General features: G+C 50.1%; 1 protein-coding gene across 2 annotated transcripts in view; it reads left to right on the forward strand.

Annotated features, from left to right (window-relative positions):
- The first annotated feature begins 1,426 nt into the window (after positions 1-1,426).
- LZTS1 (leucine zipper tumor suppressor 1) overlaps positions 1,427-25,947 on the forward strand; it is a 46,578-nt gene continuing 22,057 nt past the window's right edge. The window contains exon 1 of one of the 2 annotated variants that reach the window (XM_033135296.1): positions 1,427-1,599. The gene's annotated coding sequence lies outside the window, so the exon portion shown is untranslated. Of the gene's footprint in view, positions 1,600-20,439; positions 20,512-25,947 lie in introns of those variants that run through there. The other variant, XM_033135297.1, reaches the window with a different exon arrangement.

Genomic DNA, 25,947 nt, shown 5'->3' on the forward strand with positions numbered 1-25,947 from the left:
TTCTCAACCCTCATGCTCTGCTGCCTTACAGGAAGCCTGCAATTGCGAGTTGGAGTCTTCAGGGCCAAGATCTGAAGGTAGTGAGGATCTCCTATACGGTATTGAGCAGAGGGGTGGCAGAAACAAAATGGTATTGCTTCCCTTAGGGCAGTCTCCTGTATTCTATTACGTCGGTGCAAAAGTAATTGCGGTTTTTGTAATTATTTTTAACCTTTTAAACCGCAATTACTTTTGCACCAACCTACCACTTATAGTCAGAGGTCAGCCACCTCAGTCTTCCCCCTACACACACACACACACACACACACACACACACCTCTTTTGGCTGAGGCTGATGCTCCCTAGGCAGAGTCATGCATGGGTCTTAGAGGATTAGCCTCAGAGCACCTCCGGACCAGAAACTCATGCAACACCTGGCACCCCATTTAACTGTCCCACCAAAGCTTGTAAGCTGGGTTTTACTCATAGCTCAATTTCTAGAAGTTGAAAATGAGTGTGGTCGAGAAAATGATAGTGTTAGAAAGGTACTGGGTGAGATTAATAGCTATAAACTTGAAACAGGCCCCAGCTTTTCCCTGAAACTTAGTCCCTGGGAGAGAGGATGCTGAAAAAGTTTGCCTTTGAAATGTCTTGGGAATGGGAGTGACAGTGTTCTGGGTTCTGGTCTGTAATCCTGACATGGTGAAGTAATGCATCTTATAGGCTGTTAATCAGGTCTTTGAACCTAGAAATCCATCCTTTTTGCGGGGTTTGGGACTCGGAGTGCAGAAACGTTACTGGGAAAAGGAAACTGGCGGATTAAAAGAGGGATGATGAAGAAGAAGGAAATACGGAGAAAAGGAGAAAAAGAAGGAATGGATAAAGGAAACCTGAAGGAGTGCGAATGGAATGCAGGTAATAAAAGAGGGAAAAAGAGGGGATAAGAGCAAGATGGGAACAGTCGGAGAAAGGGAGAGAGGAAGGAGAGAAAGACAGCAGGTAGGGTCGCCCGGCGGGGTTTGCTGGAAGTGAGAGCAGAGAGATGGGAGTCCCGAGACCCAGCGCCCGTAGCGGGCACAGAGGAGAGAGGAGATAGCGAGCAGCTCCAGCTGTCAGCTAGAAACAAAGGCCGCCGAGCGGCGAGGGCGAGGCTGCCGGCCGCGCCTCGGCCAATGAGCGGTGCCGGCGCCAACCACGTCCCGCCTCACCCTCCCTAGGCTCCGCCTCTCTCCGTCCCGGCCAATGAGAAGCCCCGCCCCGCCCCGCCCGCCAGCGCTCTGCCCCACCCTGACCAATGAACGGCGCCGGCTCCAGCCCCACCCCGCCCCGCCTGCGGCTCCGCCCCGCCCTGTCCCCACCAATGAGCGGCTCCGGCTCCACCCCGCCTGCCCACAGCCCCGCCCGCCCGCCCGCCCGCGGCTCTGGGACCCCGCACAGAGGCCGGCGCGCCGGGAGCGGGCGGGCGGCGGGCAGCGCGCGGGCGGAGCAGCCGAAAGTTTCTCTGCTCGCCTCATCCGGCGAGCCAGAGCCACCCGTCAGCTCTGGGAAAAGAGAGACGAGAATACATTGCAAAACACACTGAAAAATAATTCTCAAGTCAGCCCGAGGCGCAGGGGGCAGGTAAGGTGCGGTGGATGAGTGGTCTCGCTCACTCCCAAAAGGGTCTGCTGCCACGGAAGGCGTCCAGCGTCCGGGGACACCGCGCTCCCCGCGGCGTGCAGCGCGTCCGCGCGCGTCTGTAAGTCTTTGTCTGTGCCAGGTCTGTCTAGGTGTCTTTGTCTCTGCAGGTAACTGTCAGGGTCTCCCCTCTGCCAGGGTGGGTGCTGCTGGGTGGTCCCAGCTTAGAGGACCGAATGGACGTCTGTCCTTCTGTCTTTTGGTTTCCATCTCCTGCAGATGGGGTTTATGTACTCCCAGCCCCGAATCTGATCTTGCTGGACATAAGTGTTGGGTGACACTGATATCAGAGATGAGGAAGCCTGAGGTGTACATGAGGCTGGAGGGGCCCTGGCCCCAGTCAGTGGGTTTGACAGCTGGAGCCGGCCTCTGAGCTTGGCGGTCTAGAACTTTGGAGACGTGCTGTGTCCGCACTGATGGCAGGGACACTGATGCAGTTAGAGGTTTGGAATGATTCACTGAAGGAGTATGTCACATGGGCTGAGGTGAATAGAGGGGGGGTGATGAACCCTGGAATTTAAGTGGCCCCCTGAAGCTGCAGGTCACCAGAATCAGTCCTGGCCATACAATTCAGCCAAAGTAATGTGCGCGCACGTGCACACACACATACACACACACACACTCACACTCACACCTCCACACACCCCACATTCACCTCTTTCTCTCACCCACCAGAAACAACCAGCCCCCCACTACTTCCACACACACATCCTTCCACATGCTTAAGGCACAGAAACATCAAGGGCCAGGTGATCTTTCTCTGTCCTGCTCCAAGTGGAAAGGATTGAACTGTGGAGCAAAGGAGTATTCTGCTGGCCCACTCGTGTGTCAGGCCTAGGAAAGCGCCCCAGACTTGTTAGCTTCAGAGCCCTCAATTTCGCAGGAGCAAGGAGTGCCTAGGGTTCTGATCATCTGGAGTTCACGGGTCCTTCCTCTTCCATTCCGTCCACACTGTCCTGCTGCCATCAGCCCCTCTGCTCTGGCCTTGGGTCCTGGCAAACAAGTGAGGAGGCACCGAGTTCTGGAGAACTCTTGTCAGGAGCTGTGCCAGATAAGGGTCTCCTGCTCTGCGGGAAGCACGGCCTAATTATGATCGTGGGAGCCGAGGAGCCCAGCCACAGACAGATGAACTGTCTGCTTGGCAGTGCTTGAGAGACCCTTGAGAAGAGTTTGTGGGTGGGAGCAAGAGAGTGTAACCTGAGCTTCCTCGAAATTCAAAAACCAATTTTCTGTGGGCATGCTGGGGAAAATACAGGTGTTGGAAGTCTGTATGTATATGTGTGCACATGAAAATGGGTGTTAGAGACAGTGTTCCTGGGGGAAGGGTGTTTGTGCTCAGGGTGGGAAGAGCCGAGCCTGTGGGTGGAAGTCTGTGGGCTGAGGCATACATGCTCATCAGGCGTGGTGTCTACACCTTATATTTATCCAGCGCCTTTCTTCTGAGGCACTTTCTGCACATCACAGATGTTATCTCCTTTGCTATCTCCATTATCCTCGAAACATACCTACCAGGTCGGTATGAAGGACGGTTAACTCTCTGTGTTTACCAGTAAAGACACTGAGGCACTGGAGAGGCAGGGCTTTCCCTGAGGTCTACAGTCACTGGGAGCAAAGTTAGGCTTAGCAACCTGGAGTTCAAGGACAGGGTCTCAGCCGGATAGATGGGAGTGGGGGACACTCACTCTGCTTGAGGTGAGAAGAAACTCACATGGAGAAAGAAGGGTGTCTCTCAAAGGCGAGCCAGAGAGAGGGTGGGATGGTTGAAATGGTTATTATTTAACATTTATGGCAGCCTCTGCATGCTGCACGAGGTGAAACCCGTTTCAACCATTCAGCGTGTACCTGTGTGTGTCTGTAGAAGGTCTCTGGTCTGTGTTTGTGCCTCAGTAGATGTGTGGCCGGGTGGCCGCCATCAAAGGTGCGCTGCTGTGTAGTGTGTGCTGGGAGAGCCTGTGCATTAGGCATGTGCCAGGGGAAGATTTGCCAGGCAGTTTGAGAAGCCATGTGTCTGCCTGTATGGGCCAAGAGGTAGATGGGCACCAGCCATAAAAAAATGCCTTTCTAATCCCCAAAACTTATTTATATGCCTTTGCACTTCACTCAACATTCATTTAATAAATATTCATTGAGTGCCTACAAAATGCGAGGCTCTGGGCCAGGCAGCGAGGCTTCGAAGATGAATAAGGTAATGATGGCAAACCTGTCATTAAGCAGCTTAGAGACGAGCGTAATAGGTAATACCGTGTTTCCCCGAAAATAAGACCGGGTCTTATATTAATTTTTGCTCCATTAGGGCTTATTTTCAGGGGATGTCTTATTTTTTTCATGTACAACTATCTACATTTATTCAAATACAGTCATGTCATCTTCTTCTGGAAATTGTCATAACGTACTAACTGTGTCCATCTGACTGAGATCTTACCTGGGGCTTATTTTCGGGGTAGGTCTTATTTTCAGGGAAACACAGTAGTTCACGACATCTAATCCGATCTACGACGTACACTGTGTGCCCAGTACTCTTTCTTCACGATCTCATGTAATTCTCAGAGCAGCCCTGCAGGGGATGTATGATGATCGGGGAGGAGACTTAAATAACATAGCTGGGATAGCAAATGGTGGCGCAAGGATTTGAACTCAGCTCAGCCTCTGGCTCTTCCACTTTCTCCTGCTACCTCTGAGCACGGAAATACGTGATTCTTCTCTGTAAAATGTTCTTGCCCTGTCCCCGCACCTCCATCCACGTAGTCAGGTCATGGCCTTCCTCTGAGTTCCTGCCGTTATTCCATGGTATCTCGCGTTTACCCTCTGGTTCCTGAAGACCCCACAACGTTCTCCGAGTCGGAGATTGTGTTGTGAATTCCCAGGTCAGAGGACAGTGTCTGGCTACTCTGCGTAGGCCCTTCGTGAATGCTTGTTTAATAGAGGGATGAGAGAACGAGGAGCTATGAGAGACCCTTGGCAGGGAACATTTTTCCCAACAGTGGCTTCGTGCAGGGGCACACATTGCCCTGACTTTCCTGTCTCTGTTATTGGGCCAGCTCCTTCAGTGCCTCTGCCTAGACAGGGCGGGCTTCTCCATCCCAACTCTCGCCTCTCTGCCAGTTCAGATGCCTAAGGAAAACCTAGCCCCCACCCACCCTGCCAATCCACACGCTCCATCTCCAGCTCAATCAACGGACAAGTACAATTACAAAGGGGGAGATGCCAGGCGTGATCTAGACTTGGGGTTTTAAAATCGCGCACTTGGAACCCTAGGGGCATTGGTTTCAGGGCAACGATGAGGTGTTTCTGGGGCTTTGCCAACAAAGAAGTGTCCACTGCCTGGGGAATCTTTAGGCAATTTACATGGTGGGTCTTTGAGTTTGCTTTTGAATAGATCTTTGTGTTGCTGCAGTTTGAAAACCACTGATCTGAATTGGACTCTGCTGCTGGGAGAGTGAATTGCTTCCATGTTTGGGGAGGTAATCTGGCCATGATTTGGCCAAGGTCACACTGTCACAGACCCGGTGACTCTCTTCCCATGCTCTTTGCACCACCCGTTATTTCTCATATCAGGTTTGCCACATGCCTTCTCAAGAACCGTGATGATTTTAATGCACCTTTCAAAGATCAAATTTGAAAAAGTCTGCATTTCCCTATTTATTCACTATTTACCCATGCTAGATGCCAGGGAGACGGGGGATTTTTTTTTTTTAATGGCTCAATAATGTTCTGAGATTAAGCTCTGTGATGAGATTTGGGAAGAGGAACCAGCACACGTGAATCAATGTCAAGTACAGTGACAACTGGATTGTACTACTGTGGAACATCGCAGCTGCTCAGCGTGAGGGAAGTGAGCTTGAAGACACCAGGCAGGACGTGGTCGTGGACTGAACGTCAAGAAGGTGTGAGAGAGTAGATGTAGTAGCAGCGGCAAGATGCAAGCTGAAAGCTGAGGAGATGGACTTTCTCTTCCAGGGGGTACCGTGGGGAGGGAGCCTGTTATCTCCTCCTTCCCCAGCTCAGCCAGTCGCCCAGGCCAGACAGAGCCAGGAATGACGGGAGGGAGGGCTCCCTTCTTATAACTGCCTCCAGCCAAACAAGTGTGCACACTGGCCTTGTACCTCCTCCTCCGAGGGTTTAGAGCAGTGCGTGGGCATGTGTCAGTGGAGCAAGGTTGAGTTGGGCTTCACGTGAGCTGCCGCTTGGCACAGCTGCCTCTATCTGCAATGTCCATCCTGCTTCTCGCACTCTCTTGCTTCCTGTCAGACACAGACTTCCACCAGACGGCCAAACACCATCCCTAGGCTTCCTGTAATAATGATTTTAATAGCCTTTTTTATCTGTACAGGACTTTACACTTTAAAAGAGACGTTGTTGTTGTTGTTGTTGTTGTTGTTGTTACCAACTCTGTGGGAAGATCTCTTCTACAGTTTGACAGATGAGAAAACCAAGTGCTCCTGTCTGAGGTAAAGGAGTTCACCTAAGGTTTTAAGTGGAACGCGGGGATTGGAACCCAGCCACCCTGTCTCCCAATCTGGGACTGTCACTACCCAACCATCAGACTTCATTAGTTAAACAGATTTAGGTTCACTGAATTGTTGACAAGTGTTTAATGTGCAGAAAACAAAAAGAAAAAAATTTTTTTAATTATAAGAACTCAGTTGACTTTCATAGGTATTGTAATTCAAGCGTGCTGAGTCTTGGAGTTTTCTTCACTTTTTTCTGCACCCCCCCCCCCCGCCTTATCCGTAAGCATTTGTTATGCACATATGTTAAATCAATAAACTAGGAAGTATCTAGCATATTGGAATGTCTACTTGAGACTTATGTGAAGGAATGAACTTTATCTTATGTAGGTTCTTTCTTTACAACTAGTCAGTTCACAAGGTTGAAATTATAGCAAGTTTTGCCTTCACAGAATCTGAATTAACGACATTTCATTGGAATAGCAACCTTTATTTCATTGTCTATTTCAGTGTTTCCACCTTATCTCTGGGCAGCTAAGTTCCAAACTAAAACGGGCTTTGCAGTCTCTTCCCTGGTAACATGAGCAGTGTGTGGAAACCAGACTTGGGTGCTGATCACACACGGGGGCTGCCTCCCGATGAGAAAAGACTTTGATGGAGTGTGGACGGGGAAGAGAGTGCGGTGGGTGTGAGGGAGATGGAAGAGACAGAAGACAGAGTGCGCGTGTGCACGCACGCGTACACACTACCAGCTAACACTAATTGTTCTAATCAATCCAGCAGAGAGGTGATTTTTCCTACTAAGTGACAGGCCAAATTGGTGTCGGAACAGATGTGATGTGGGTTTCATCCAGTACCTGGGACAAAGGCAGTAAAGAGCTGCCCTGCCCAGATCATCCATAGATTTGCTTCCATGTCAGTTAATCACTGTGGGAGAAGATAACTGCCTTCAGGACAGCTGCCAGCAGACACACACACACACACACACCCACATTCATTCATCTCGTCTTGTCATCTCTCTCTCTCTGAGACATGCTCTCCTCACAGTCACTTCCCAGGAGAGGAATCCTCAGATTCTCCGTGGCAGGACCTGGAAGACCCACACCTGGGTCTCCCTGCGTTGGCCTCTCTTGGCATGATCTGCACTGTGCTCGGGCAGCCCCCTCCCAAGCTCCCCAGAACCTCCATATCTGCCATGCCCAGAGCAGTCTCCCTTCAGAGCTGCAAATGTCCCCAGGCCGCGGCATCCCCCAGAAGAAGAGGGAGCAGTCTAAGTGAAACTCTGAGCCCAGGGTGTATCCAAGGACACAGCCCCTCAAGGTTGTCAAAAGTGGAGCCGAGATGCGGGTGGAGTGGGCATCACTCTGAAAATCCACTGGTGTCTAAGGACAAACCCTACCTGCCCCGTGTATGACTCTAACCTCGTGCGTAGACGGCAGGGTGGCTGAGGCAGTGCCTGCCGGGCCCCAGGGTAGGGCTGTGCACGTGGCTCACTGGCCTGCTGGTTTGGGGGCACCTGCACTCTCCTCGCTGTGGCAAAGCCATTTGCGGCTCAGTCAGCCTCCTCCTGGCACCCTGGACTGCTAAATTGGTCTCAACTTGCTGTACTTCCACCCACCACCTTAGTCATTATTCACTGGCAGCATTCAGAGAGTGGGTGTAAAGCAGCCGAACATTATATTCCTGCAGAAAAGAGAGAGAGTTGAGTATAGGCAAGCGAGGAAAAGACAGAGGGAAGGAGCTAAGAGAAAGAGAAGGAGGTAGGGGAACAAAGCTTGGGTTTGCCAGTACCTTTCCCCGGTGACCCCAGTAACCCTGGATGGTGGGGCAGTGGGCGATAGATGAGTGGCTCCTGGCTCAGCAGGAAGAGAGACAGGCGGTGTAGGGTGAGAGGGGTACACTCACAACTGAGGGGCTGCACCTGCCTGGTCTGGACAGAGGAAAGGCCATCAGCTGCGGGGAGAGAAAGACCCGACCCTCCATCTGCTACTTAAATTCTGCAGTAGGTGCTGTCACGCCCAGGGTGCATCCGATCCCATGAATCAGTGTTTCATTCTCATCTCTCTCCTTCCTCCCTGCCTAGACTATAAACCCCTTGAAAGAGAAAGAACGTCATGCCTCAGGTGTGTAGCCCCAGGCCCTGGACACAGGGCTCAGCCCCAAATGCCTGAGATTGATGTTGGTGAGGCCTGCGATGGCCCTTCCTACCCAGCCACTTCAGATCTCCCTGTGCTGCCCAAGGGCCCCTGGGTCCAGGAACCCAGGCAGCCAGGAGGAGAAGGAGCTTCCAGGCTTGGCCTCCCCTCTCCGTGAGGAAGCTTCGGAGGCAAATGGGCACAGCACAGGACAGACCAGCAAGGGAAGCAGACGCTTAGAGGCCTGTCCAGGCTCAGTGGCTCCATCCACAAGCTCTCCAGCCCACGGATGGGGGTCTCCCAGATGGCTCATGCAGTGCAGACATTGCACTGGGGCTGGCAGGAGGTGGAGAATAGTGGTTCTCCTGTCAGACCACAGAGACAGTGTCAGTCAGAGCAGATTGACCTTGACAGGAGGTTCCCTGAGTCACTGATAATATTTGTTTGGTCTCCCAGGGAGAGGATGGAAGGGGAACACAGCAACCACCCAAGCTGGAACTTGCTGAGCCCCCAACCCAGTTTCTTCCCTCCCACCCTCTTCTCCAGTAAGATAATGGGAAAACCCTGAGAACAAAAGCTGCCACACAGCTAGGCAGGCAGGGACACTGGGGAACCACGCTCAGAATGTCAAGGGTCAGAAGTCTGGGGAGTGAGCCTTGGGGCTGCTCTTGACCTTCTGCCAGTCGCTAAGAGGCAGCCTGTCTGAGTGCCTCAAGGACGCTGTGCGGTTTGTCCTACCACCTCAGCAGTGAGGTCAGGGTTTGAAAAGGACACTTAAAGCCCTCACGACCCTCCCTTATTTATTGCAATCTTCAGACTCTGCAATTTCAGCTCCCTTCTGCTCTTCCCTCTCGGGAAGGGCATCTCAGCAGGGCCCCAGGAGGTGGGAAGGATTAGACTGGGCTCCTATCTTGGGGAGACAGCCTCCCCCGCCTTGCTGATCAAATTCCCCCAGCCCCAACGCCTCAGTGGCGCCAGCAGACAAACCGCACTGCAGGCAGGTGGGGAACACGAGAGCCCAGGCAGCCCCCAGCCTCCACCTGCACTGTAAAGGGAGCTCCGCTGACGGCCAGGAGGACTTCCAGCTGCCTGCCTCCTCCCTGGCTGGGCCAGCAGCTGCCCCTGCCCAAACGCTCTGCACAAGCGGGGGGAGGGGGGGGCAGCTGGGGGCAGGATGCTAGGCTTTTCCTGATGCGACATTTCCTCATGCTCCAGGACGACTGGAGCACCAGGCTTTCAGTTCCCCAGGCTTCCTACTAAGACCTCAACCATCTGTTGAATTAGAAATCTTCTCTTGCTGATGGAGTTACTTCTGTGCTACAACAGGACTGCCAAGTCCAGGGTCCCAAGATTTATCAGGAAACTAACAAGCCTGCGTTAAAGGAATGACCAGGACGCTGCATAGAAACACAAAATCACAGGGTTGAAGGGATCCTTAAATACCATTCTATCTGCGTCCCGCCCCACCCCACCCCCCAAAAAAACACCTTCTCACCCCATTGTCTTTTCTCTACTTCTACTCACCTCCAAGAACTGCTGTTCTGGAGCCCAGGAATACAGTTCTATTTTAGTTCCATGCCTTTAAAGTCAACGAAGGCTGGCTTCATGTCAAGCGCTCTGCCTGCCACCAGGTGTCACCGGCCTGGAATTGGGGGAGGTGACAGATACATCTTTTAAAAAATCACTACACAAAGCAGTTCAGGTCTAAAAAGTTTTCATGGGAGACGTAGAATTTGAAAAGGGCCCCGTGGGTTGGGTGTGATTTTAAAAGATGGAGGGAGGGGGCGGCAAAGGTCCAGGACAATAAGTGGCCGGGGAACGAAAGCGAGTCAGAGTAAGGAGGACCCCTCTTACCCAGTTCAGAGTCCGCATGTCGTTTGACAGGCGATTGAGAACGACTGCTGTAATGGGAAGGGACCAGCCCGTAGCTGACTGGCTTTTAGGAAGTTCCTCTAGCAATGGAGCATGGAATCGATGTGAGGATGGAGAGCCTTCTTTCTAGAAATGACATTATGTATTAAAATGCCTTTCTAGCTTCCTCCCTGTCTCCTAGTTGATGGCACGTGTTCCCAGAGATCTCGTGCTGGTCTGGAAATATGGGGGAGCGCAGGCTTCAAAGAGAGGGGAGTTCCTAGTCCAAGATCAAAGGTCAGGGGTTAACGTGCTGTGTCCAGGACTTATTTGTAACAGGAGACATGACTAACACCTTACTTTGGACTGCTTTGGACCTGGAAGGAATCACAGCAGACTTAAAAAAAAAAAAAAAAAAAACAGATGAGGACACAGAGGCTAGACTGGGGAGGGCCTTGCCCAGGGTCCCTTGGCTGCTTAGTGGCAGAACCAGGGACCATGCTCCCAGCTCAGAACCTTTTCCTCACCCTGCTGTTAATTGCAGGGCCAGTGGAATTCAGCAGATCCTCCAACCTGAGCGCTCAGCAGGTGTACACCAGGGGGTGGTCTCAGTCTCTCTGGATTTCTCCCCACCCAGGTCAAGGGGATGTCCTGGACAGCAATGACAGCTGATCATCATGGCCTCTGGGTCTCTCTCCTGTCTTCTTTCTTGTTTCTCTGGGGGCTTCAGGCATTTTCTTTTCCTCCTTCCTCTGCCTTTTCCTTTGCTCTGAGGGTTCAGAGAAATTCCCAGCTAATGTGACAGTGACGGTTTACATGTCAATCGCGGTTGCTACCAGTGGGCGCCTTTCAAAAATGAAAAACAAGTTCTCTGCCTCAGTCTCCTACGTGCTAGGTTTAAACCAAGTCCAAACAAAAGGCAAAGGTTGCAAATGTCAGTCAACTGTGCTAACCGCCCAGGGCATTGATGCCACTGGGAGTCGGGAAAGAGTCCCAGACAGGAGGCAGGTCTCATCAAGCAGGGACCTCCTGCACTCTCAGAAGAACAGGGTGCCCGGGAAGCCCTGCCCACAGCCATGAAGCTCTCAGAACACCATTCCCCATCTTCCTCTGGAAGGCTCCTCAGCCTGGTACCTGCTCAAGAGCTTCCCTCTTGCCTGCTGAAAAGCCAGCTAGCCAAAGGAGGGCAAGGCAGGCAGAGTGTCCTGTGAAGTCTCCAGTGAGATGACGCCTGGAGACCGGGCTTTCCTCTGGAAATACTTCTGTCCCCGTCGTGTTCCCTTACTCTCCCAGAGGAGTTGATCCTCACCTGGTTGGCAACCTACAGCCCTGGCAGAGAGAGCAGGCGAGTCCTAAAGGTGAGGCATGGGCTCTTTCATGTTTATCAATCCTGTGTGCAAGTTTGGACATGGACAGTAGAACATGGTTTTGGGAATCAGAGAAACCAGTGTTTGGATCCCAGCTATGCTACCTATTCGCTGTGTGACATTGGGCAAGCCACTTAGCCTCTCTGAGCCTCCGTTTTCTGATCTGTAAATTATATTGGGTCCCATATAGAATTTTTAAGAAAATTCCACGAGCCAATGTAAGTAAAAGTGCAAGAAACATAGTAGGAGCTCTCTGTGTTAGCCTCAGCCCCTCCCCCATCCGCTCCAATTGAAGGAGACTGGGCATAAGAGCGAGTTGTCTGTGAGGGAAGGTGAGCCTGTGGTCCAGACACACATCCAAGGAATCAGGGAGGGACAATTTTGGAGTCAGGCAGTACTGGCTGTGACAACTACCTTCTTATCCGCTTACTCTGCAAAGGGAGACAGTTGTAGCAGAAAACAAAATGGGAGGGAACCACTCCATCTTTGTCTCTGCATCTCCATCCACACTGTCAAGCTGACAAACTGAAAATTGACTTAAGAAATTCTGTAGAACAGTAAGTGTGACATCATGGAATGTCCTGAGGTCGAGACTCAGCGCTGAAAGTGGATCTCTTGCCCAGTTGGGCTTACGCCACATGTGTGAAGGAGAGGAGGAGGTGAAAGGGGCAGGCTCAGAGGCCCAGGGCCAGCGGGGTGTTCCCTCCGCCTCAGGAAGGACCCCACAACACCATCTCGAGGGCTTGTGTGGAACAGAACGAGGGGGGACGATTTCTCCCCAGGGTGAAGGGCTGGCGAGAAGGGGTGTACGCTGAGCCTCTTTCTTCCTTCCTCCTGCCTCTTGCTTCAAAGCCAATGTCTTTCCCATCTGGATCATTTTCTGGATTACGTAGCACATAAGGTCAGGAAGGGGAGAAAGAAAAACAAGTAAAATGAAACATTTCCGTGCATTCGGCTTACGGGGGATGCCCAGATGTGAGAGAGCCCAGGTCTGGCTGCATCCCACAGGAGAACGCAAACCACTGAATTCTAATTCTGCCTTGGAAAATTAGAGAACAATTATTCCAACTAACTGGCTTTAAACTAGACAGAGGCAGGAGCCTGGGTGGACCAAGGAGAAGCTGTTCTTGTTTCGACACACATTCCCCGTGTGAAACAAGCAGGCTGGCGTGGAACGCTCCTTCCACCTGCCTTCTCCTATTCCTCTGTGTTCTTTTCTTTTTTTTTTTTTTAAATGGAGGAAACTTTCCACTTTGATGGTGAGGCCCACAGTTGAGGTGATTTCCTCCACGGCGTGCAGCACACAGCGGTTAGGTCTCTGATCCCATGTCTTCAGAGTCCAGCGATTTTCAGTCCGAGCATGTTGGTACCTAAAATCTGAGAAGGCAGTACCTCCACCAGCGTGGGGCTCTCCCAGCTTTTAGGACTGTCTGGGAAAGGGAGTGCCAGCCCAGTTGCAGGGGCCTCTGTTCTAGAACTAGGAGAGCTTGGAGAGATCTCAAAGGGCTGCTCACGAGAAAAGAAGCCATGGGACTTGCCTTGGGCAGTCTCTGTACCCCCCCTCCCCTGCCCCTTTTTAAATCAGGCAGAACCTTGCCTACAGGACTGAGAGCTCAAAGGACTGCCCGAGGCACAGGCCCTGGGACAGCAGCTATGACTCTCCCTCTTGACTACGCTCCATAGATTGAGAAGCTGACAGAGATGTGGAACAAGAAGCACAAGGCAGTCTGGAATTAGGCCTTACTCTCGTGGACACACAGTGGTTTTAGTGAAGCCTGCCACGGGTCAAAATTAATGGTGTATTTTGAGGTTCTTGCTTAACATGTCTCCACCGAGCAGGTCCCTTGGGGGGTTCGTCCCAGGACAGAGAGACAGGTTGAAGAGATGGCAGCACAGACTCAGAGCCCCTCTCCCACCCCACCCCACCCACACACACACACATCTTTCTTTTACACCAGTGGCTGAGGGACAGGGACAGGGAGGCAGGTGGGGATTTCTGGGAGCAGCCAATTGTGGATCCGGTCTCCTGGAAGCGCGGTCTCCCTGCCTTGCCCAGACCTGTGCTGCCTACACAGCGCTTCTGAGGCAGCCAGGGCGCCAGTCTGCAGGGGCACAGTAGCAGGGGGACCCCAGGGATCGCTGCTTCTCCTGAGGACCAGAAAGGCCTTGTAGGGTCTGAATCTTCGCCGGCAAATATGTTTCCACATTAAGTTACAGAGAGGCACCCGCAGAAGGTAGCCTGGCTTCTGAGAATGGTTGGTGACTGTTGTGGTTTCTCTTGCCAGAAAACCCAGTGTATACCAGCCCTGGTGCTGCTTCACGGTCTCTTTTCCTGCCCAAGCCCCTGAGCTCAGATGAGACCCTGGAGCGCCCCCACCCTGTCCTCTCCTTGCCTCTCGCTGGACTCAGGTGAAAGGAGCGCCCCCCAACACACACACACAGGTGCTCCTGTTTAATTCTCCTCAAGGAGGCAGTGGTGAAAAATGTGGGCTGAACAGTGGAGGCAAGAGACAGGGGAGGCCAGGGTCAGTGCTGCAGCCACAAGGAAATCAGGGGTGCACAGAAGTGCCCTGAGGAGAGCCTGGGCTGAGCTGCTCTTCCCCACCTGCAACTCACAGCATGTGCAGGGGACAAGGACATGGCTCTGGCTAAATACACCCCAGCCTCTAACCTTTTGTGCCCTCAGGCACAGAGGCTGGGACTGCTCTCTCCTGCGTGGCCATGCTTCTGGCTGGCTGCTCCTTTCCTTGAGTGTCCCAGGTTCTTCTGCCTGGCAGGCTCCATGGGACACCAGGTGTCCTCAGGGGGATTACTATCCATTGGTCTGATCAGTGATTTCTAGGCACTTTAAGAGCAATTCTTACAAACAATTGATAGATGATTACTCATTTTTTAAAAATCGAATCTCTAGAGGCCCCCAATGGAAATGTCTCCAGTTCTTTAGCCAATGCGAGAAAAGAAACAGAGCCCAGGGACCTGCAAAGTTGGAGAAAAATATATCAGGAGTTTGAGCCTAGCCTTAGAGCCTAGCAATGTCTTGAGCCACCAAATCCAAAACAAAACAGAACAAAAAAACTAGCTGCTATTTGGTAAGCTCTTAATTATATGCTAGCGCCTTTACAGGTAAAATTTACTCAATACGTACAGAAGCCCTATAAGGTAGGTAGTTAACACCTCTCTACAGAAGGAGGTAGAAGCTTGGAGAGGCTACAGCAGGGGCCCAAGAGTGTGGGTGAGCAGAGAGCTGGGAGCATGGGGTGAAGGAGGGGCTGGGCTGTGTGGCACAGTTGAGGTGGCTTGAACAATCAACATTCATTTCTCACAGTCCTGGGGGTTGGGAAGTCTCAGATCAAGGAGCTGGCAGATCTGGTGTCTGAGGAAAGTCCACTTCCTGATTTGCAGGATGACCGCCTGCTTGCTGTGTCCTCATGGTGGAAAAAGAGGGTTCTGGTCTCTTCCGCTTCTTCGAAGGGCACTAATCCCTTCATGGGGCTCCGCCCTCATGACCTCATGGTTGGGGCTTCAACTTATGAATTGGGGGTGGGAAGGGAGGACGCCCACATCAGGGCACCTGTTGGGCTGCAGCGCCCAGCCCTGTGCTAGGAGTCAGGGCTCCTGCCTCACGGTGCAGAGCCTCACCAAGGCACTGAGCGAGAGAGAACAGCACTGTAGTCAAGTCAGGAGATGACGCGGAGGCACCCACACTGGGGGTCTGAACCCTCTGCCTCTCATCCCCAGGTGACCCCGGACCTGTTCCTTGTTCCCTCTGGGAGTAGTCTCCTCGTTGGTAAATTGGGAAGCAGGAAAGATCCACCTTGTGGGTTATTGTCAGAATTTTCTATAAGTGAAAATTTTATTGAAGTATAATATACACACAGAAATCATGGGTAAACAGACAGCCAGATGAGGTTTCAGACTTCTCGTATAACTAGAACCCAAGGCAAAAGATAGAGCATGAAAAGTACCCCCAGAATCCCGTGTGTTCCCCTCCAGGTCATGTCCATCCCTGTCCACGACACCATCACTTTTACCTCTGTGTAAACATCTTATTCATAGGCTCCTATAACGTGTGCATCTTTCTGTGAGAGGCTGGTCCAGGTGGTTGTGTGTCCGTCACAGTCGTTCCATCATTCTCATTGCCCCATAATAGGCTACTGTACGACTATTCCACTGTGGATAGGATATAGGTGTCCGGGCATTGCCCGTATGGGACTCTTACACATGATGCTGCTAGGTCTTTTAGTAAACACGTGAGCATTTCTATTGGGTGTACATCTGGAAGTGGAATTGCTGGGTCATAAGGTCTGCATATGCCAACCCTTCTCGGTGTGGTCGAGCGTGACAGCAGTCCCCACAGCGGAGTGTGACAGCCTCTGTTGCTTCACATCCTTGCCACCACTTGATATTGTCTGGCTTTTTCATTTTCCCACTCGTGGTTGCTTAGTGGTATTTTATTATGGTTTTAATTTGCATTTTCTTGATGATGGACCATGGTGAGCACCTATTTATACATTTTTCACCATTTGCATATCCTATTTTATGAAGTGGCTAATTGAAATCTTTTCTTCATTTTTAACTTGGTTTCATTTTGTTAGAGAGTCACAAGAGTTCTTTTTTGCATTCTGGTGGGAGTCCTTTGCCAGTTATGTGTACCGGAAATATCTTCTGCCATGCTCTGCTTTGCCTTTTAACTCTTAATGGAAACCTCTGAGGAAGAGAAATTTTTAATTTATCAATATTTTTCCTTTATGGTTAGTGTTTTTTTATGTCCTGGTTAAGAAATGTCTGCCTATCCAAAGGCCAAGAAGTTATTCTTCTGTGTTTTCTTCTAGAAGCTTCAGTGTTTTACCTTTCACATTTATACCTAAAATTCATCTAGAATTCCTTGTGTGTAGTATGAAGTAGGAGTCAAAATTCACTTTTTTATAAGTGGATACTGGTTAACCAGCAACAATTAATAAAAATAAGTTTATTTTCCCACTGCTCTGCACTGTCCCCATTGTCATAAATCAAGAAACCATATACCAAGGGTGCCAAAAAAATTATACACATTTTAAGAAAGCAAAAAACTGTATTAAAATTACACTGATGGTAACCACTTTGAGCACCTCTTGTAATTGCAGAAGTCAAACGTGACTTGTAGTCATCTTTTGTTATCAGTATATATTGAGTATTACAATTTTAATACAGTTTTTTCCCTTCTTAAGATGTATATACATTTTTTTTTGGCACTTGGTATGTGCAGAACTGTTTCTGGACTCTCTTCTGTTCTATCAGTCAGTTTCTTTAGCCTTATATCAATGCTACACTGTCTTAAGTACTGTTACTTCACAAGTCTTGAAATCTGGTAACATACACCCTCCACCTTTGTTCTTTTTCAGGATGATCTTGGTTATTCTTGGCCCTTTGCATTCTAATATATAAGCTGCTGGGATTTTGATTGGGATTGTATTGACTATAGAATGATTTGGAAAGAATGAACATCTTTAGAATATTAAATCTTCTGAGTTCATGAACCTGACATATGTTTGCATTTGTTTAGATTTTATTTGATTTATCTTGATAATACTTTACAGTTTTCGGTATAGGAGTCATATATAACTTCAGTTGTTTCCAGATAACGTACGTTTGCTAAATGGTATGATTTTAAAATTTCTTTTTCTGTTTATTTGTTTCTAGTATATAGAACTGCAATTTTTTTCGTTTTTGGTTTTGTTTTGTTTTGTTTTTTGTATACTGACCTTGTTTCCAGAGACTTTGCCAAATTTATTGCGAGGATTAAATGAGATAATGAGTAAACCCCAGGCATATTGCAAGGGGCTCACTAACACTTATCCCTGTACAAAAGAACTGAGGCCGGACAGGTGCAGCACCAAGGATACGGTTAGTGAAGGAGGACATCAGGGTGGGAAGATCAGTGAGCCCTCAAGGGTAGCATTTGCCAGGCCGATTAAAGGAGGGAGAATCCCTATGGAGAGAAACAATAGGAGGTCTGTCTTGAATGGACCTTGAGAGAGGTTCAAGAGATCGCAATGGATTGTAATGTTGGTACTACACGTTACAGTTTGTAAAGCCCTATCACATTGACTCTGTCATTGATTCTCACTGCACAGCTGTGAGGTCACATGGAAGATCGTTATGCCATTTTCAGAGATAAGGAAAGGACTCAGAGAGTTAAGAGGCTTGTTGGCCAGAGTCTCTCCATGAGGAAGTTAGGGGTATGATGGTTTCACCACTTAATGGAGAGGTTGTCTAACCCTATCAGATGGTAGCCTTGGTCTTGATGAGATAGGCCATGGGGACAGAAAAGGTTATCAGAAAGATAAGTGATGACAGTGTTGAAATCTGTGTTTAGAAGACCTTTGTGCAGAATCAGGGGTGGCTGTCCATCTTGAAGGTTGTCACCACAGGCTGGGCGTGATGCAGGCTGTCAGGGAGGGAGGAAGGAGCAGCACTGAGAAAGGAACCATGGGACAGGCTAGGTACTTACTGGGCTGGGTCCACAGTTCCCTTCGTGCAACATATACAAGTGAAGAATGTGCCTTTGGGCCTTTTGGATCTCAACTTCCCCTTCCAAAAAAAGTGAAACCTTGCCTGTCTTTTACCCTTTCTCAGCTAATTTCATGATTAAAACTAAAACCAAAACAAACAATAAACTTTCTCTCTCCTCTGCTCTGTTGGACCTGGGTGTGTGTGCTCCCAGCCGAGAACTGGGGGCTCCCAGCTCCTGTGACACACTGACCTCTTCATTCATCTTCAGAGGGAGACTCTCCTTGGGCCTCCCACAGCTGGCCCCCTTTGGCCTGTGTTCATCCTGTTAGCTAAGGCCTTTCATCTGGTGACTCCCTTTTAAATAGCTCTGCTGCAGCCTGAGCTCCCTCAGCATGAGGCTGAAGTTGGCAGTGGCGTACACCAACAATCCTTTCTCTCTTCTCAAAGCACGTTTGATCACTGATTGCACCAGAACCTCTCAAAGTGTCTCTATTGGAGAGAGCAGTTTCAGTGCTGCCCCAGAGAGATGACGAAGGTGAGCCAAGGAAAGAATGACTCACTCAAGACCACACAACTCATCAATGGTCCAGAGGAACAAGTTAAAGCCCCTAGTGCATTGTCATTTCTACTCCACCATTTAAAAAGAAAAACAGAAGAGAAGAAATAAACAACCAGAGGAGGTGGGCTGTCTGTAGCTTGCGCAACACTGAGATTCCCTGTATTGAGTTAGTTTTGCGTCTCACACCACCCAGGTTTGGAGTTGGAAGACTTCCATGGACTCCAGCCCTGAAGGAAGTACCACCTCTAGAGTCCTCTCTCCTTCCTCTGTCTTCCAGCCCCCAGGGAGAGGCCTGGAGCTGGGCAGGCATGTCGTGGCTGCTGCGAAGGCCAGATGCGCTGAGGGTAAGGTGGGCAGGCAGTCTGTCCTCTGGGGTCTCCAGTGACAGCCAGCATCCTCAGAGTCCTTCTTTCCTGAGCCGCAGCCAAGTTAGCATCTCTCCAGTGTCTTCCACACTATCCCCTTGCTGGTACTAACTGCTGTTCTACGTAAGTCATCGTCCCTTGTCTAGAAAGGGCCATCTATCCCTTTCTAGTGGGGAGGAGGGATTGAAGCAGAAAACTGGCTGCCTGCTTGGAAAAGACTCTTTGTGGGAACTTTCTGGGCCTCCAGCTACACTACCCCTTTCCCATGAGACATTTCTGAGACACACCTGAGCATCCATGAGACATCTCCTTTGAGACCAGGGAAGCCACTGGAGAGAACATTGGGCTCAGATACCTCCTGAGCTCTCCTCCAGAGCTGTCCCCACTCCACCCACTTCTGAGGTCCAGGGACACTCCATGGCAGGTGAGGATGAAAGGGAGACTGTGACATTCTATTGAAAATACCCAGTCAGTCTACCATTCATTGAGCCCCTAGTCTATGAGTCAGGCACTTTACACATGCTGTCACGTCATCTATAGAACAACCCTGGTGTGTACATGTTAGTGCTTTTCTACTGAGAAAGACATTGTCCCCTCTCCCAGAGAATATTTGACAATGCCAAAGACACTTCTAATTGTCACAACTGGGCAGGGAAGGGGGCTGAGGGTGAGTGTGATTGGCATCTAGTATACAGAGGCCAGGGATGCTGCTAAACTTCCTACAATATTCAGGACAGCCCCTTACAACAGAGAATAATCTAGTCCAACTTGTCAATATGCCAAGGCTGAGACACCCGATTGCAATTTATAAATGCACAAAGAAACACTGGATTTCAAAGCGAAGCAGCTTCCCTGAGGCCTCACAGCTGGGCAGTGGCCAAGCTATGTGCAGTCTGCATCTGTCTCACCCAAAAGCCTGTGCTTCTTTGGTTACAAAATGCTGTGGTCAAGAGCAACTGCCCACCAGGTCCCATCTGTCCTGGGAGAGAACAAACGTCATTGTTTCTCACTCTGCAAGCAAACAACCATCTGTACCCGCTGACCAGAAGCCAGTGAGCTCAGGGAGCAGCTGCTCAGGTGCAGACCTTTCCCACCAGGGCTCTGGTGGGTTACTGAGGTATGAGCCCTGCCTCTTCCCTCCAGAAGTTTACGGTCTCACCCAAGTGGTTACAGTATGTGCACAGGCAGGGGCCTGGTATGTGCCAGTTGAGGGTATTGCCCAGAAGACTATGGGCATCAGGACTGTGGGCCCCGGGGGAGGTCAGGGATGTCACCATCATGGGAGGACAGGACTAGAGTAGGTCTTGGGAGGCATGTAGTGGGACCTCAGTACTCGAGAGAATTGGGATCCTGACATGAGGGAGAATGTGTGTGATTCTGAGGCCAGGCTGGGGAGGGGGGTGGCCGGGCTCTAGTTTGGCAGGTGGGTGATAGACTAGACCACTGACTCTCTTCTTTTGTATCTCCTACTTCACGGTCTGGCTTCCTCTAATGACTTCCTTCATGGCCCTAACAACCATCGTGCTAACCAATATCTTAAAAAATGTTCAAAGACATCATTTCTGCTGAATTGCTGAGAGAGGACAACCGTTCTGCCATCGCACCCGCCTGGCCCCTCAGCAATGATTCAGAGAAGATGTAAGCAAAGTATGAGCTGCAGATCTGGATGGTGGGGAAGGACTCAGTGTAGGGAGGTGGCAGCAGATAAGCCTGGAAGGTCCTTGAGAGCTGGCTGCTGGAGAGAGCCCTGAATGCCAGGCTAGTGGCTGAGGGAAAGGCAGAGATTGGGTCTCCAGAACTAGCTGGTTCTGGGAGGCACGAAAAGGGAAAGCAGTGAAATGTCTGGAGTGATGTAGCTGACAGTGTTTAGAGAAGGGAGCTGGCGGGCCGCCCCCACCCCTTCCTCCCTGCTTGCTCTGCAGAGGCCCCAGTTCTCCTGGTGCTTCTTGAAATAACATTAGCACAGTAGACGCCCCAACTATGAGCAGGTGAGGGCAGATCCACCTTCAGGCAGTGCCGCCCTTTATTTCAAATGGCCTCCCTGCTAATGGGGTTTGAACACACGCACACGCGCCTCCGTGCATGTGGCACGGGAGGAATTACCCCAATGAATGTCAATGAATGGATAGGGACAATGAGATACAGTGAATGAGCGAGTTGTAAGAGGTCTTTCATGAGGTCTGAATGACAATTAGACTCCCGAGGAAGGGTGCCAGCCCAACAGGACCCACATCCAGAAAATGAGAGGGAACTTGCACATCTGACACAGCAAGGCTGCAGAGGGAGCAAAACCCCTCCAATTAGCACTGTGCCTGGGCAGATTCAGGTGGGAGGGAGGCACCCCCTCATGTGAGAAGCTCTCAGAAGATCCAAGCCAATTCTTCGGGAGAAAGAACTGAGAAAGGAGGGAAATCTGGAGAGGGGGGATACCTAAGGGAATGAGGCTCCTTCATCTCCCCTCTTTCAGTAGCAATTCTACTTCTTGGGATGGAAGCTGAATGGGAAAAGGAAATTTATGCAGAATACAGCGATTTCTGAGGCAAATGGCTAGGTGTCTGCCATTTTTTATTTTCCTAACCCCAATTCACTCACGTTTCTTCTTCCACCCTCTTTGAGCCTCTCTGGCTTCCCCACACTCCTCCTTTTAAGATGCGTTTAGCTGTGTTTGTGGAGACAAATAAAACAAGGTTAGTCTTCAAGAAGCCCGAGGACTAGTGCAGGGTGAGAGATAAAGAACAAGTGACTCAGGAGAGAAGATGAACTCAGTGCTGCGATAGCTTCAGGCCCTGTTGTAAAATGACAGATAAAGAAGCAAGGGAGACACAGGAAGCCTTCATGGAGGAAGTGGTATGGTATTTGAGTGGGACCTTGAAGAGAGTGGGTTATCGCGGGCTGAAGGCTGGGGTCACAGGGGCAAGTTGTGAAATAGATTCCAGGTTGAGCCACCAGCCTGAGCAAGGCTGTGAGAGTCGTATACGTGGAGTGGTATTGGGAGAAATGGTGAGGAACCCGTAGAGGGGGAAGGATGGAACAGAACTGGAAAGGGGGGCTGGGATCCAGGTCACATAGGTCATGAATGCTCTGGGACCGCAGGTCTCTGAGCAAGGAAATTCGTTAGGACATTTATTCCAAAGGGGAGAGGCCTAACGGACCTCAACCAAAAGTGATCAGGTCTATGTTTCAGAAACGTAATTTCTAGTGCTGCCACGTGGCAGATCTGTTTGAGCTAGGAGAGCCCAAAGGCAGGAAATTCATTGGTTCTTCATCCATTCATTTGTCACTGAATATTTTTCGAGGTCCAACTGTGTGCCAGGCACTGTGCTCCATGAGACAAGCCAAGGGACTCCCAAATGAAGGAGCTGTTTCCACACATCTTCCCTAAGGACACTGGGACACTCCTGGTTGCATGGGGGGCTCCCACACATGTTGTCCTACTGCCACCTTCCCTCCAGTCCCAGAATTCCCAGACTGCACCGAGCCAGAACTGGCAACAGACACAGATAGCCCCTCTGGGAAATTTCCAGATTGCTGAAAAATCCTGTTATTTTGAATCTTACAGGAGATTCTTGGCTCTGTGGTAGGTAGAAGCAGAGGAAAGGGTGATTTTAAGACAGTCTGCCCGCCTAAGGTTGCTGGATTTTCTGGAGTGATCTCCAGAGTGAAAATCTCCAGTTAAAAAGCCCAATTCTTAACCATGCTTTTCTTGGTTTTGTCCTGTTAGAATTAATACCAGCCTTTTATACTTCCCTTCACTTCTGATGTCCAATACTGGGGACGCCTGTAACAGCTATCCACTCTTCAAGCCATTGTGTCTTAAAATGAGTAAAACAAATGTATCCCAGGATTATCTGATCTCCTGATAACCTACAGGCCTCTCACACTTTTATTTATTTTATTTTATTTTATTTGTGGTGATGGTGGTGATGGGGGAGGGCGTAGATGGCTACTAGCTTTACAGATGTTTTTCTTTAGTAAGTTGTGTCCCAGTCCCCGAAAGCTGCCTTCATTTCTGCAGGCTACGTGATTTCCTCCACCATGCTAAAATGCACTCAGCCACACACCTCCTTGCTACTAAGCCCTGACTTCATTTAGTTAATCACGGCTCACCCAGCATGTGACATCTGCACAAAAGAAATCAGATCTCCATCACCAGCAGCTATGATATAATCTCTGCATTCATCGCCACTGCTGTTTCTGCAGGGCTCCCTCACCCTTCCTCACTTGGCTCCCGCTCTTTTCCCAGTCACTTCATTTACATCACAATGAAGGTCCTTCCCATCAGTGTCCCAGATGGAACCAACCTGCACTTTCTATCTTCTTTCCTCCTCCTCTCTTCTCCCTTCTCCTCCCCCCGCCCCCAGATTTCCCTTCACCCTTTGGGAAGGGCCCCTCCCAAATCCTCTTAGATCTGCCCCCACTCCCTGCTCTCCTTTCTCTCTGGGGTCTTCAGGAACACTTTTGGGTCAGAGAGGGGTGGGGATGGGCTAACCGATATGCTCAATTCTTCCTTTTCTTTTTACCCCCGACTTAATGAGTCACCCGTCCCTTCCACACACATTCTCTGCCCCCTACGGACACTTCCCTCCGTGAGCCCAAGATCATATCTCTGAAAGGTAACCACCCCCCCACACACACACACACACCCCTGCTCTAACTTCGTTTGCTATCACAGCACCCCAGAGAGCCACACAGTGAGGGGCTAAGGGTCAGGTCAGGATGTCACTAGGACTAATTCAATCTTCTCTTGTACTGATCCTAACTTCTGACTGGATAAGGCCACCAACTCATCCCAGTTTTCTTGAGACTTTCCCTGTTTTAGTCCTGAAGGCTCCCATCCCAGGAATTTGCACAGTCCCAGATGAATCGGGACCGCTGATTACTCTATGAGTCTCAGATTCTTTCCACAAAATGGAGCTCAGAGTGTAGATGACTTCGAAAACCCCAAGGCCAATGGGGATGTTGAATCCAGTGTACACACGTATGCCCCAGCAGGCCAAGTCATTCAGCTGTGCTCCTGTGGCACGAAGAAGTACTAACACAGGCCTACAAACCCCAACACCCCCAGCCCGGGACGAGACACTCAGACTAGGGTGCTACTGAGGCACAAACGCCACAAAGAGAAGGCTTCTCTGGAGCGTGGTGGGGCAGGGGTTGTCACAGCTGTGCTCCAGCCTACCTAGTGCAGTCCTAGGAGCCTGCTGGGGTGGAAGGTAGGGCTGACAAAGTCTATAAACACCCGCTGTGTCGTGTTTTATGGTGTTGAGCTTGGAAAGGGTGCTGCTCATGGAACCCATGCACCACAAAATGGAATATTATTTTTAAACACACACTTACCCATTCATCTCACAAACATTTAATGAGTTCTGGGCCACGTACTATACTAGAAGTTAGGGATGCCCTGTTGAATAAAACACAGTCCTATTTGTTGAGGAATCGATATAAATAAAGAGGACCTGTGCTACGGTGTGACTAATGCTGTCATAAGAACAAGCAGAGGGGGCACTGAAGACATATCAGGAGGCCTCACAGAGGAAGCCCTGTCTCGGCAGGGTCCCAGGGACATAGGCATAGGGAGCAGACTGGGCAAACTTGGGAGAGGGCCAGCGGGAGGGGACTGCAAATCTACTGAACTGGAGTCAGTGAGAACGGATGGGACGCAGTGGGCCATACAACAGGACGACGAAAAGATGAACAAATTGTAATCAGCAAGGCCTTCTCTGCCCTGTCAGGAAATGGGGACTTTATTCTTCGGGCAATTGGGAATCCTTGGGAGAGCTTGGAAAAGGGCAAATATATCAGGCCTATTAATATCCCGAGGGAAATATGACAGAAACGTAGACTAAGACAGCAGTGGTAGAAGTGGAGGGAAATGATGGTTTTGAGGAAAATCAATAATATGACAGGACTTAGTGATTGTTCAGCTTTAGGTCTGAGGGAGAGGAAGGAATCAAAAGTTCCTGGCTTGGTCAGGTTTCTTGGAGTCAGATTTCTGGCTTAGTTGTGCCATTCTCCAAGACTAGGAGCCAGGAGGGACATGTTGGGGGAAGATGGCTGATGGCAGGGAAGAAAAACTGGCAAATTCCATGTTAGACATCTAGAGTGTGAGATGTGGTGGACCATCCAAGGGAAGAGGGCCAGCAGGCAGTCGGGTGTTCAGGTCAGGAGCTCAGGAGAGAGGTTCAGGCTACAGACACAGATCCGAAACTCAATACTATGTGGATAGAGCTGAAGCCAGGAACAGAGGACAAGGCCCAGGATGGAACCCTGTAGAGAACCAACATTCCCAGATGAAAGAGGCAAAAGCGACGGGAGAACAGGCCAAGGGGATAGGAGTAAACCAAGAGATATAGTAGCATGTAAGCCAAGGAAAGAGTGTCTTAAAAAGGATGGAATGGAAAAAAAATATGGAACGACTAAGAGGTCAAGTTTGATAACTATTGGAAAGTTTTGGTCAGATTTAGCAACATCCCTGGAGAGCAAGTTCTAGTGGGTTGGTAGGGACAGACGCCAGGCTTTTGTGGACTGAGGACAAAGTGGGAAATAAACAAGTGGCAATAGTGAGTACAGCTTCTCTCTCAAGAAGTGTGGCTGTGAACAGGAGGGAAAATGGTGGTTCCTGGAGGGAAATATGGAGTCCAGGAACTAGTGCGTTCCTTTTTTTTTTTCTTTTTTTTTTAAATTTTTTTTTTGGGGGGTGGAATATTGGGGAACAGTGTGTTTCTCCAGGGCCCATCAGTGCCAAGTCATTGTCCTTCAATCTAGTTGTGGAGGGCACAGCTCAGCTCCAAGCCCCGTTGCCGTTTTCAATCTTTAGTTGCAGGGGGCGCAGCCCACCATCCCATGTGGGAATTGAACCAGCAATCTTGTTGTTCAGAGCTCACGCTCTAACCAGCTGAGCCATCCAGCCACCCCTAGTGTGTTACTTTTGAATTGGCAGACTTGTGCATGTTTAAGCGCTCATGGGAAAGAATAAGAGAAAGCAGAAGGAAGGAAGAGAACACAATTCTTGGAGCAAGACCCCTGAGAAGGTTGGAGGTGATGGAATCACAGCAAGGCTGGGAGGCTGGAAGTATC

This window comes from Rhinolophus ferrumequinum, chromosome 18 (genome assembly GCF_004115265.2).
Source record: "Rhinolophus ferrumequinum isolate MPI-CBG mRhiFer1 chromosome 18, mRhiFer1_v1.p, whole genome shotgun sequence".
NCBI lineage: Eukaryota > Metazoa > Chordata > Mammalia > Chiroptera > Rhinolophidae > Rhinolophus > Rhinolophus ferrumequinum.